The sequence below is a fragment of the Rutidosis leptorrhynchoides genome, chromosome 2 (genome assembly GCF_046630445.1).
Source record: "Rutidosis leptorrhynchoides isolate AG116_Rl617_1_P2 chromosome 2, CSIRO_AGI_Rlap_v1, whole genome shotgun sequence".
NCBI classification, from domain to species: domain Eukaryota; kingdom Viridiplantae; phylum Streptophyta; class Magnoliopsida; order Asterales; family Asteraceae; genus Rutidosis; species Rutidosis leptorrhynchoides.
The window spans coordinates 570,262,010-570,276,621 of NC_092334.1; the positions used below are offsets into that span (position 1 = coordinate 570,262,010).

General features: G+C 32.0%; 1 pseudogene; it reads right to left on the bottom strand.

Annotated features, from left to right (window-relative positions):
• Positions 1–709: 709 nt before the first annotated feature.
• The window catches only part of LOC139889809 (uncharacterized), a 68,244-nt pseudogene continuing 54,341 nt past the window's right edge, over positions 710–14,612 (bottom strand).

Consider the following 14,612-nt stretch of genomic DNA (forward strand, 5'->3'; position numbering starts at 1 on the left):
ACACACAAACAAAATAATAACACTTATAATTTGCAGTTAATACATATATAAATATATACACGGACATGTACATCTCTGCCAAAACAAAAGGTCATATAACAGAACCCGGTAAATGTCTGAAAAAGAAACAGAATAAAATAGTGAGTGTACAGATATACAAATATAATTATACATACAAATCTGCTGAAAATGATAAAACCCATAAAACAAAAACAAGGTATACAATTGAATAACAAACAAAATAACAACAATTTAACCGCACAGTTTTACAAATCTGCAGCATCAAAATTAGGGTTATAAGATAATAAATTACACAGATTCGCCGAAATAACTTAATTATACAAACACCAAATTAATAAAAGTTCGTGATATGCATACAAAAGCAGTGACAAACAGAACACATAACTGACTTAGTAAATACACCCACATAATAATATCCAAATTAACATACCAGTTGAAGCTACCAATTTTAAGGTGGACTGAAACCAAAATCCTAACACCAGCATCATCAGCTAGTTATAAAAACACATAAGGTAAAAAGATGATGGTTGCAAAATGTAGCAATAACATACATACAAAGATGATGGTTAGCTACACATCATCCAACAATGACAAATATAGAAAAACGTAAAAGTTGTGAACTAAGTGAGGTTATCCAATGACCATTTCCATGACCATAATTCTCCTAATGAGGTTATCCCTAATGAGGTTATCCGTAAGTTTCCATCAAGTATTTTGGCACTAGCCTACCTATCAACTCAGTCAACTTATTCTTCAATGAACCGTCTGCTATATGATTCACTTACAGTGTTAAGGTCGTAACATCAAGTGAGTAACTTCTTCCTTCCATTTCATGTAAAAGCATCTCTACATCATCATAGTATTGGTTTTTTAGATAACCTTGCAGAAGAACTCTGTACGTAACATCATTTGGCGGGCAACCACTCCCACCCATTTTTAGAAACAACTTCTTTGCATCACTTAATAGACCTTCCTTACAAAGAGAACTAATTATCACATTATATGTTTGAATAGTAGGTTTCAAGCCTTTAGTATTTAGGTCTTCAAAAAGAACCCTTGTGATATCAAACTTCTTACATTTGCTTGCACCATCAATCAAGATGTTATACACAACAATATTTGAATTAAGCTTGCTATTACCCATTAACTTGAACAAAGTGAATGCATCTTCTACCAGATTGTTGCTGCAAAGACCCTTTAATATTATTCTATAAGTTGGTTCATCAGGAATTTGACCATGTGCAAGCATCTCATCAAAGAGTTTGCAAGCAGCAACACAACGACCAACGCTAAACAATCCCTGTATCATGGAGCTGTAAGTGACTACATCACATTTCAAACCTATTCTTTCCATTTCTGAAAACATATCCATGGCCTTGTCAATCATCATATTCTTACAATACCCGTTTATTAAACTATTGTAAGTGATAACATTAGGGACCAGACATGTAAGTGTCATTGAATCAAAAGTCGTTCTTGCTTTGCTCATTTCACCTCGTAAACAGTAACCATCAATAAGTGAATTGTATGTTACTACGTCTGGAATCTTTCCTCTCTCAAACATTGTCATACCCCGTCCTAATCCGTCTGGACGAAGTCACCAACATCTGGTTCCATTGCGATGATCGACTCCAAATAATATCTTTAAAATGAGCAAATGCACAGCGGAAGATTTCTTTCATACCTGAGAATAAACATGCTTTCAAGTGTCAACCAAAAGTTTGGTGAGTTTATAAGTTTATCATAAACAATAAAATTCATCATTTTGATAGACCACAAGATTTAAATGCTGCATGGTACAAATGGGCCCGAATCCTATACCCACCTGTAATGTACATGCGATATCTTTTAAATACAGTACACCTTTCTCGTGTACGAAATCATCTTTCATAAATCTTAGTAACCGTACACATATCTCGTGCACAAAAATAACATACACATAACCTGTGTATAAAATCATTCTCTCGATACATAACATTCACTTTTCATTTCTTTCATAGCTTGGTTTGGTAACCGACCTTAACATATAATGCGCATAATAATATCCCCAAAATAGAACATCTCGTCTGTATAATAATCATATAAACTTCGAAGTACTAAACACCACGCCCACTAGCCCTTCCGTCTAGTGAACATTCTGGGTGGGGGTGTTAAACCCGGTAGCTACCTTTAGGATTCGCGTCAATTAGGCGTGCACAAATTCTCAAAATTAGTGATGTTCCCTAATTCTTAGGTTACCAAGCAATAATAATCAGGGGAAAAATATTCGTATCAATTGTGGCAATTATCACGTCCACATAATTCAATGGTGGCAATTATCACGTCCACATAATTCATTCGAGGAATGTTTTGCTTGTGTCTATCTCGTCAAACATTTATAAAAGCATTTCATGTATTCGTAGTTCAAAAATATATTTCAAAAGCATTTAATAAAGCAGTTGTAAAAACAGCGCATGTATTCTCAGTCCCAAAAATATAAAGAGTAAAAGGGAGCAAATGAACTCACTTATTGTATTTTATAGTAAAAATACATATGACGATATTGAACAACTGAACAATGCATGGTTGGCCTCGGATTCACAAACCTATATCATTTATATATATTAACACATATAATCATAATCAAACAAGTTTTATATATATTATTTCAATTGTTTATATATTTATATGTATATACTTTTACATATGTTTTATATAAGTTTTCTAATAACCAATTTTATTGTAATAATAATAATGTTAAAAATAATAATATTAGTGTTAAAGATAATAATAATAATGATGATAATAATAATAATTATAATTTTTATAAAATTAATAGTAAAAATAATAATAATGATAATAAAAATAATAATGACAAAAATAATGATAATTCTAGTAATAATTTTTATAAAAATAAGATTAATAATAATAGTGATAATAATAATGATAATAATAATACTGATAAGTATACTAGCTATAAAACTAATACTTTTAATGCTAATGATAATTATGATACTAATTTAGTTGTAATAATAATCATAATGGTAAAAGTAATAATAATGATAATAATAATACTAATAATAATAATAACTATGATAATAATAACTTTACTACTAATGGTAATGATAATAATATTAATTGTATTAGTGATAATAATAATAATTATATTTTTAATATTAGTCATAATAATGATAATAATAATAGTAATAATAATAATAATAATTATAATAATAATAATAAAAATACTACCTTCATGCAACAAGCTTAAAGAAAAAAATCGCCACTGCCCGGACTCAAACCCACGACCTCTCGGTTAAACATCAAACTCCTAACCAACTGATCTAACATGTTTTTCTACCATGAAGCCCAATGTAAATTAATATAGCTCGTTTCTTGGCCCAACAAATATAGGACACAGCCCAACAGACAACAAAAATCTCGGTCCAATCCCATTAAACAAACGTCGGCCCAAGTAGCAGTTCAGTACACGGTTTAAAAGTTTTAGAGGCCCGCTAGTTGTTTTCTTTTAAACCACCGATGGATGTAGGGTTATATAGTTTTTGATTGTCGGCCACACAACAAAAAGGAACTTAACTCGAATGGAAGTAGGAAGTGTAAACCTTAAAATACGCCGGTGGTTAACAAATATAACAGGTTCATATATATTTTCATTATCATAAAATCACATTCATTATTCATCTTCTTTCTTCTTTATTCAAAATCATTATCATCGTGTTTTCGCAGCTGTGGTAACCGGTTGATTATAGTGGTGTTGTTCATCGATGAATAAACAAAAAAAAAAATAATAGGAGTGATAGCAGTAGTTATCGGTGATAGTCTAAAATAGTAATTGAGTGGGTGGGTTTGTATTGGTGATCGACTGAATATCAATCTCACTTGATGGCAGCCGTAAATAGTTGCAGGTGGTCTATGGTTGTGGATGGTGGACGGGAACACAGTGGCGGTGGTTGGTTCATTCATGTTAGTGATCAAGTGGTGTAAAGGTGGTTTGATAATGGGTGTCAAGGTGATTGGTGGTGATCGAGTTTAAAAAAAAAAATATCAGCAATAATAGAAGTAATTCATATCGATCAAGTGACGATTTGCAGGTGGTGGTTTGTGTTCGTGGTGTAACAGGAATTAAACGGCAGAGAGAAATAAAATATATAGCAGTGGTTAGTGGCGATGGTTTGTGGTTAAAGCAGAAAAAAATATTGAACAATGGTTGATGTGGGTGTCGATGAAGAAAATTCAAGGTGTTGAGGTGAAGGTGATGATATTCCGACTGTAGCAACAACCAAGAGAAAGAAATACGGCCGCCATACTTGTGTTGGTCTACTGTCTTCGAACAGGAAACAGAAAACGCATAATAGTAGCAAACATGGTTTACTTGTTATGGTTATGATGGAAGTGGTGTGCACGTAGTGTTCAACAGAAAGAACGGTGGTCGTGAGGTGATTCGATGGATGTTGAAATAGAAACGTAAGTTGTGGTGATCGGTGTTCTTGAAGAAGGAGTAGGCACAAGTTTGAGTGGTGATCGAGCTTAATGAAGGTGGTGTTTCGAGTGAAGAAGAAGATGTGATTGAGGTGGTTCCCGTTGATTGTTGTGGTGTGGGTGATTAGGAGGTTGAAGGTAATGGATAGTTGATCATATATGTATGTATTAATATCTATGTGAATATGTAGATTTTATACATAGATATAGTTACACTATAAAATTGATTGAGATATAGTAGATAGACAAAAACAGTGGCTTAAATATCTTAATTACACTGTGGAAATAGTGACGCAAATCACATTCAATTACAGTAAATAAATATTGATGATTATCAATCATAAACAATGATACATGTGTGTTTGCTGTTCGTCAATAGAAGTAGACAATAATGGTATTGAGTGGTTGATCTTGGAAGGTAAATGATAACAAAAACAGTGATATATGGTGTCCAACATCATATATGTGAATGACATATATATATTATTAAATTGCAACGAATTGTAAGAGTAATAATAGATTGTGGTGGCCAATTCTTGGAATACAAAAGCAACTAAACAAAAATAGTTAAAGGGTGAGAAGTGAGGATACTAGGGAAGAAAAAGAATGAAAAGAATAGTATATAAAAAAAAAAAAAAACAAGTGGGTTTGGGATATATATATCTATGTATCTTATAATAACAATTTGGTAAAGTCACTGGATGTATGCATATATATAAAGTGATATGCCGAGTTTGACAAAGACTAAAACAAAATAGGTGTTAAATGTCTTCATAATTCAAATGTGCATTTATATAAAATTAATTAAAGTAGATGTAAGTTGGAGTATCTTACCGACACTATTATGCTTTTAATAAATTTACGAATCAACGTTTATTTAAAGTTCTCATAAGTTTATATTATACTTATTTGATAACAAATGGAATGACAATTGAATGTTATTATAAACGTATACAAAGTCTATTAAATATATATATATATATATATATATATATATATATATATATATATATATATATATATATATATATATATTTCTATTTACAAATAATTGTTCGTGAATCGTCGAGAACAGTCGAAGGTTAAATGAATTTATGAAACAGTTCAAAATTTTTGATAGTCAACCTAACAGACTTTGCTTATTGTGTCGGAATTATGAAATCGTATCGAGAGTTTGATTTAAAATTAGTCGAAATTTTCCGGGTCACTAAAGTACCTACCCGTTAAAGAAATTTCGTCCCGAAATTTGAGTGAGGTCGTCATGGCTAACAATAAAAGTGTTTTCATGACGAATATGAGTTAGAGTTTTATCATTATTGATTAATATAGATAAAACGATTCGATCATGTGAAACGTACGAGTAAAGCTATCACAAAAGATTGAGATGCGAAATAAAGATTCGTCTTAACTTTTAACGTATGTTTGTCTTGATTTTTGACGTTGTCTTGGGTGAATTCCGGAATTCAAGGGATTTAAAGAAAATCTTTGAAATCTAAAAGATTTGATTCTTTGACTAATAAGGAAATCAAGATCTCTATAATTAAATACAATGATCTGCCTCTATTACATTGTCTGATATTCTCATTATAAATTAAACTCTTCCGTTCCATTATCCTCACCATTCCTATATTGTCTTTCTTAGTCCATACATCCAAAAGATTGTGAAAATGCTTAATCCAGTTCTGATTCTTGTTCTTATCCTCACTATCATAGCAATCATTCTCCTTTTCCAATTACCACCGGAGGAATCCGTTTTCTTCTACTTTGCCCTTGGGGTTATAATGCTTTTAATTCTCCAGTGTCTTTATGCTGCGATAAACATTGATATACACGGTTTGTAATTCCTGTGTTTGTGATCGGCTTTATATTTTCCTTTATTTTTCGGAGCTTCATGCTTTTGTTTTCTCTTCCCGACCCCAAGTCAAGCGAATAATGGTCCAGAATTTGTAGATATAGAGTTTCGAATGATTATAATGTTCTAAGCAGGAAAGAACGTGATAGCACAATTTGATTTTTAAATTTATCAAAATTACAGAAGATAGAACTATCAAGAATATATTCTTCTTGATATGTTCGGAGGTTATGTAGAATGAAAGAGTTATGTAACATGACACATGATGATGGTATAATCTACTGTGAACCATCATCACGTTTCATTAGAAACTCATCATGACTTACTGTAATATAATCACGTTGACCAAGCGTCATTATATTATACTAACTCATGTATCAGTTCCCAACATTACTTCAATGACATTCATATTTTAAGCTCGAAAGTTTACAGAATATAGAAACTAACAGTTTCTATATGATGTAACACTGATAGCACGAAGAGATTAATGATTTCAGATAAGAATAGTTATAAAAATATCTTCAGAAATATGGAGGATATTTATAATGAAAGATACGATGATATCTTGGAATTTCTAATATTGAAGGATGGTGAAGAAAATTTGTCCGCAAGAGTTTGGAGTCAGAAGCAAGGTATTCGCTAAAGATTTCATTAGAAACAGAATCATAAGGATTTTTAATGTATAAGTTTAGTCCTTGTGATTTGTTCAGAGAGTTCTTCGTGGTTAGCTCAATCCGTTTTCCAGTTCCAACATTTCTGAGCTTGCCAACATACTATTCTTTATCGTCAAACTTTTAACTGTTAAGGTCGTTTACGTTTTTGTTGTTTCATTCAACTTTTTCAGCATTTCGAGTATTGATTCGTAGACTGGGTGCTTTTCAGAATGGAAAATCATAATTCTGAGAGGTAAATGTTATATATATATCGGTTGATTAGAAACGCTGCGAGATTCAAAATACGAATTGCTGATTTTTTGGTAATTGGTATGGCAACTCTCGTTACAAGGTGCGGATGGGTATATGATAGGGTTTTTAATGAACAAATATAATGATTCTTCGGAGCGACTTAAGCCAATAAGTAATGAAGTTGCTGGTAAGTTTACTGCTAATGTGGTGGAATATAAAAGGTTCCCCGACAACGATGACGAAAGACAGACTTATATATCAAGGCTATAATAAGGCTAATCCGAATGAAAGTCGAAGTTGACTTGCTGGAGCTGTGACAAAATTTGCTAATTTGGAAAGGAATTTGCAAAGTTATTTTCGGTAATAACAACGCCAAAGGAGTTAGCACAGACATGTTTTAAACGTTTACTCAGGTTCCGAGTGTTTTCAGGTACATAACTATATGCATAAATCTTTCCTTCCGTAGGTGAAGTGCGGTTGGTTCATCCTCTTGATTAAGGTGTTTTCAAGAATCATAAAAGGTTTGAACGCAGATTGTAATCGTCAGGATACAAATGAGGTTTAAGATGAAATCAAGTGGCAAACTTGTAGAAATATTTAGTTTCATATGTTATAATCAATATTTTAATTCATTTTAATTGTCCAATATTATTAGTCCACAGTCGATAGTCCACAGTTAGCAGTCCAATAATTCATATATAGTTTAATATATAATATTCGAATTAAATAATACGTTTCGTGACCCGTATACGTCTCAGACTCAATCACAACTCAAACTATATATATTATTGTAGAATCAACCTCAACCCTGTATAGCTAACTCCAGCATTACTGCATATAGAGTGTCTATGGTTATTCTAAATAATATATATAGATGCGTCGATATGATATGTCAAAACCTTGTATACGTGTCCCGATATTTAAAGTGCGTAAAATAAATAACAGAAATTAATTGACGATAAATAAAATTGCGAGAATTAAAATTGCAATAATTAAAATGCGATAAATAAATTGTGATAAATAAAATGTAATCAGTTAGCTAGGAACAGTTAGCTAGGAACAGTTAGCGTGGATTCTTAACAAAATTTCTCATAGTTAATTTGTTTGTTTCTAACAAATTTTATTTTGTCCAATGTTTTCTTCATTATACCACTTGTTGAATTCTGATAGGTCAAAATCCAAATATGAAATTGAAGGAAAATGGTTATTCTACTGTAAACAGATACGTATATCTGTGGATGTAAGTAGGATAGTAAATGACTGTTGAATCAGATTCGAAGAATGTACAGTATAAAATGTTAATATGAAAGTTAAATATTTCCTCGGGTATTACCTACCCGTTAAAATATTTTCACCATTAACAGTTTGTACAAAAGAATATTTAATTACAATCTTTATGAAAACATATATACATATATATTTTCTTCAGATGCAATCATGGATTTAATGAGTTAATATGATATTAATCTCATTTGATTTATCGTTAGAACTAGAATACATAATCTCTAAAACATTAGAGATTACTTAATCGCCATGAAGAACGAAGATAATTGATGTAGAACGATACGTAGAACGATGATTATACTCGAGGTATGGAATGAGATGTTGAGGCGTGTAATGTTGAAACTTGGGTTGTTGGTGGTACTGGTGTTGCCGGTGCTGTTGCTGATGCTGGTAGGTTTTGCACCACGTTTTCCAAATTGATTACTTGAGCGCGAATTTCGTTGACTTCTTCTATTATCCCGGGATGATTGTCAGTTGGAATGAGCGGATGAATAAGGTTTAGAATTGTGGATAGAATATAATCATGATGAGATACTCTGGAAATGAGAGAGAAAATGGTGTTTCGAACAGGTTCACCGGTAAGTGCTTCAGGTTCTTCGCCAAGAGGTGAATTCGGTTGGTGGAAGGGATCACCTTCTTCTTGTCTCCAATGATTAAGTAGACTACGAACCCAGCCCCAGTTCATCCAGAATAGATGATGGCTAATCGGTTGATCCATTCTGGTTACACTGCTTTCGGAGCTTGAGTGTAACTCCATGTCGGAATACGAGAGATTTGAACTAGTGACGAGTTCCATTTCGTGCGATTGAGTAAAGGGTTTTTCGGTATGAAATGATTTTTGGATATCGGATGGTATTCTAATTACATAGAATATCTATATATATAGAACATAAGATTTCGTAGACTACGAAGGAATTTACAGAATATGTCAGACAAGTCTACAGTAACAGATACGCTAAGATATGAATTTTTGTCTATACACTATTCATGCAATCAATGCCGTAAGATGTGTCTAGACTAAGAATAATGAGCAGGTAATTTCCTAAGGATGATAAGCAGATGATTTCTGACAAAATTGATAAGCAAAACTTTTGATATGCAGACACGGTCGAAGTCCAGACTCACTAATTCATCCTAACGACTATCAGTTAGACACACTAATGCAAGACCTGGTTCGCTAAGACCACCGCTCTGATACCACATGTCATACCCCGTCCTAATCCGTCTGGACGAAGTCACCAACATATGGTTCCATTGCGATGATCGACTCCAAATAATATCTTTAAAATGAGCAAATGCACAGCGGAAGATTTCTTTCATACCTGAGAATAAACATGCTTTCAAGTGTCAACCAAAAGGTTGGTGAGTTCATAAGTTTATCATAAACAATAAAATTCATCATTTTGATAGACCACAAGATTTAAATGCTGCATGGTACAAATGGGCCCGAATCCTATACCCACCTGTAATGTACATGCGATATCTTTTAAATACAGTACACCTTTCTCGTGTACGAAATCATCTTTCATAAATCTTAGTAACCGTACACATATCTCGTGCACAAAAATAACATACACATAACCTGTGTATAAAATCATTCTCTCGATACATAACATTCACTTTTCATTTCTTTCATAGCTTGGTTTGGTAACCGACCTTAACATATAATGCGCATAATAATATCCCCAAAATAGAACATATCGTCTGTATAATAATCATATAAACTTCGAAGTACTAAACACCACACCCACTAGCCCTTCCGTCTAGTGAACATTCTGGGTGGGGGTGTTAAACCCGGTAGCTACCTTTAGGATTCGCGTCAATTAGGCGTGCACAAATTCTCAAAATTAGTGATGTTCCCTAATTCTTAGGTTACCAAGCAATAATAATCAGGGGAAAAATATTCATATCAATTGTGGCAATTATCACGTCCACATAATTCAATGGTGGCAATTATCACGTCCACATAATTCATTCGAGGAATGTTTTGCTTGTGTCTATCTCGTCAAACATTTATAAAAGCATTTCATGTATTCGTAGTTCAAAAATATATTTCAAAAGCATTTAATAAAGCAGTTGTAAAAACAGCGCATGTATTCTCAGTCCCAAAAATATAAAGAGTAAAAGGGAGCAAATGAACTCACTTATTGTATTTTGTAGTAAAAATACATATGACGATATTGAACAACTGAACAATGCATGGTTGGCCTCGAATTCACAAACCTATATCATTTATATATATTAACACATATAATCATAATCAAACAAGTTTTATATATATTATTTCAATTGTTTATATATTTATATGTATATACTTTTACATATGTTTTATATAAGTTTTCTAATAACCAATTTTATTGTAATAATAATAATGTTAAAAATAATAATATTAGTGTTAAAGATAATAATAATAATGATGATAATAATAATAATAATAATTTTTATAATTTTTATAAAATTAATAGTAAAAATAATAATAATGATAATAAAAATAATAATGACAAAAATAATGATAATTCTAGTAATAATTTTTATAAAAATAAGATTAATAATAATAGTGATAATAATAATGATAATAATAATACTGATAAATATACTAGCTATAAAACTAATACTTTTAATGCTAATGATAATTATGATACTAATTTAGTTGTAATAATAATCATAATGGTAAAAGTAATAATAATGATAATAATAATACTAATAATAATAATAACTATGATAATAATAACTTTACTACTAATGGTAATGATAATAATATTAATTGTATTAGTGATAATAATAATAATAATTATATTTTTAATATTAGTCATAATAATGATAATAATAATAGTAATAATAATAATAATAATAATAATAATAATAATAATAATAATAATAATAATAATAATAATAATTAATAATAATAATAATACTAATAATAATAAAAATGCTACCTTCATGTAACAAGCTTAAAGAAAAAAAATCGCCACTGCCCGGACTCAAACCCACGACCTCTCGGTTAAACATCAAACTCCTAACCAACTGATCTAACATGTTTTTCTACCATGAAACCCAACGTAAATTAATATAGCTCGTTTCTTGGCCCAACAAATATAGGACACAGCCCAACAGACAACAAAAATCTCGGTCCAATCCCATTAAACAAACGTCGGCCCAAGTAGCAGTTCAGTACACGGTTTAAAAGTTTTAGAGGCCCGCTAGTTGTTTTCTTTTAAACCACCGAGGGATGTAGGGTTATATAGTTTTTGATTGTCGGCCACACAACAAAAAGGAACATAACTCGAACGGCAGTAGGAAGTGTAAACCTTAAAATACGCCGGTGGTTAACAAATATAACATGTTCATATATATTTTCATTATCATAAAATCACATTCATTATTCATCTTCTTTCTTCTTTATTCAAAATCATTATCATCGTGTTTTCGCAGCTGTGGTAACCGGTTGATTATAGTGGTGTTGTTCATCGATGAATAAACAAAAAAAATAATAGGAGTGATAGCAGTAGTTATCGGTGATAGTCTAAAATAGTAATTGAGTGGGTGGGTTTGTATTGGTGATCGACTGAATATCAATCGCTCTTGATGGCAGCCATAAATAGTTGCAGGTGGTCTATGGTTGTGGATGGTGGACGGGAACACAGTGGTGGTGGTTGGTTCGTTCATGTTAGTGATCAAGTGGTGTAAAGGTGGTGTGATAATGGGTGTCAAGGTGATTGGTGGTGATCGAGTTTAAAAAAAAAAATCAGCAATAATAGAAGTAATTCATATCGATCAAGTGACGATTTGCAGGTGGTGGTTTGTGTTCGTGGTGTAACAGGAATTAAACGGTAGAGAGAAATAAAATATATAGCAGTGGTTAGTGGCGATGGTTTGTGGTTAAAACAGAAAAAAAATATTGAACAATAGTTGATGTGGATGTCGATGAAGAAAATTCAAGGTGTTGAGGTGAAGGTGATGATATTCCGGCTGTAGCAACAACCAAGAGAAAGAAATACGGCCGCCATACTTGTGTTGGTCTACTGTCTTCGAACAGGAAACAGAAAATGCATAATAGTAGCAAACATGGTTTACTTGTTATGGTTATGATGGAAGTGGTGTGCACGTAGTGTTCAACAGAAAGAACGGTGGTCGTGAGGTGATTCGATGGATGTTGAAATAGAAACGTAAGTTGTGGTGATCGGTGTTCTTGAAAAAGGAGAAGGCACAAGTTTGAGTGGTGATCGAGCTTAATGAAGGTGGTGTTTCGAGTGAAGAAGAAGATGTGATTGAGGTGGTTCCCGTTGATTGTTGTGGTGTGGGTGATTAGGAGGTTGAAGGTAATGGATAGTTGATCATTTATGTATGTATTAATATCTATGTGAATGTGACGATCGCTCCAAATCCATATGGACGAACACGTCATTCATTGATTTCATTGCGAGGTATTTGACCTCTATGTGATACATTTTGTAACATTGTATTCGCTTGAAAATGTATTTCATAAATGAATATATAAATTCCAGGTTTTTAACATCTGATGATTCCTACGTATAGACAATCACCATTTAAATGGTTTACAATAATACATCTGTTGACAATACAGTCAAAATAAGATACATGGTAATGGTTTGGTGAATGCAAGTTTCTTGTATATAGCATGTATGACTCCAAGCACATATCTTGTATCACGTATAAGCAAACAGTGGAAGACTTCTAGAATCCTGAGAATAAACATGCTAACAAGTGTCAACACAAAGGTTGGTGAGTTCATAGTTTTAATATTACACATAATCCGTATATCAATGTGGATTTCAAAAGTTCAGTTGTTTTATTCAAAACGTTTTATCAATAGGTTTTACATAAAAGGTGGATCACAAGATTTCAGTTGTTTCATCCGAAACGTTTATCAATCGGTTCTACAAAATTGAGCACCCTGGTAACTAAACTTTAACGTTTATATAATTTGTACCCTTTGTATAATCATCTTAATAATACACGCAAACCAACGTGTACGCTTATCAAATAGCATACGTCCGTTAAAAGGCTAGTGCTCTAGCTCGGACGGGGATGTCAAGCCCTATGGATCCATATACTACTACTCGCGCCCACCAGTTCTTATAACCGGCAGTTACTAGTTACCAAAGCTAAGGGATTTTCGGTTCAAACTCAGTGTAGAATTAAGTATGTACTTGTATCCATTGGGTTTAAAATAAATTGCATGTATTCTCAGCCCAAAAATATAGATTGAAAAAGCAATTAAAAAGGGAGCAATGAAACTCACGCATATATATATTGTAAATCAGTTAATAAAGCATTTGCATGTATTCTCAGCCCAAAAATGTAGAGAGTAAAAGGGATCATATGAAACTCACACAAAATCAGTTTTAGTATTTGTATCCATTTAGTAAAACAGTTTATAAAACTGCGCATGTATTCTCAGCCCAAAAATATAATTTGAAAAAGGGATCATATGAAACTCACACAAAATCAGTTTTAGTATTTGTATCCATTTAGTAAAACAGTTTATAAAACTGCGCATGTATTCTCAGCCCAAAAATATAATTTGAAAAAGGGATCATATGAAACTCACGCATATAAATATTGTAAAATAGTTAATAAAGCATTTGCATGTATTCTCAGCCCAAAAATGTAGAGAGTAAAAGGGATCATATGAAACTCACGCATATATATATTGTAAATCAGTTAATAAAGCATTTGCATGTATTCTCAGCCCAAAAATGTAGAGAGTAAAAGGGATCATATGAAACTCACACAAAATCAGTTTTAGTATTTGTATCCATTTAGTAAAACAGTTTATAAAACTGCGCATGTATTCTCAGCCCAAAAATATAATTTGAAAAAGGGATCATATGAAACTCACACAAAATCAGTTTTAGTATTTGTATCCATTTAGTAAAACAGTTTATAAAACTGTGCATGTATTCTCAGCCCAAAAATATAATTTGAAAAAGGGATCATATGAAACTCACGCATATAAATATTGTAAAATAGTTAATAAAGCATTTGCATGTATTCTCAGCCCAAAAATGTAGAGAGTAAAAGGGATCATATGAAACTCACTGTTTAATATT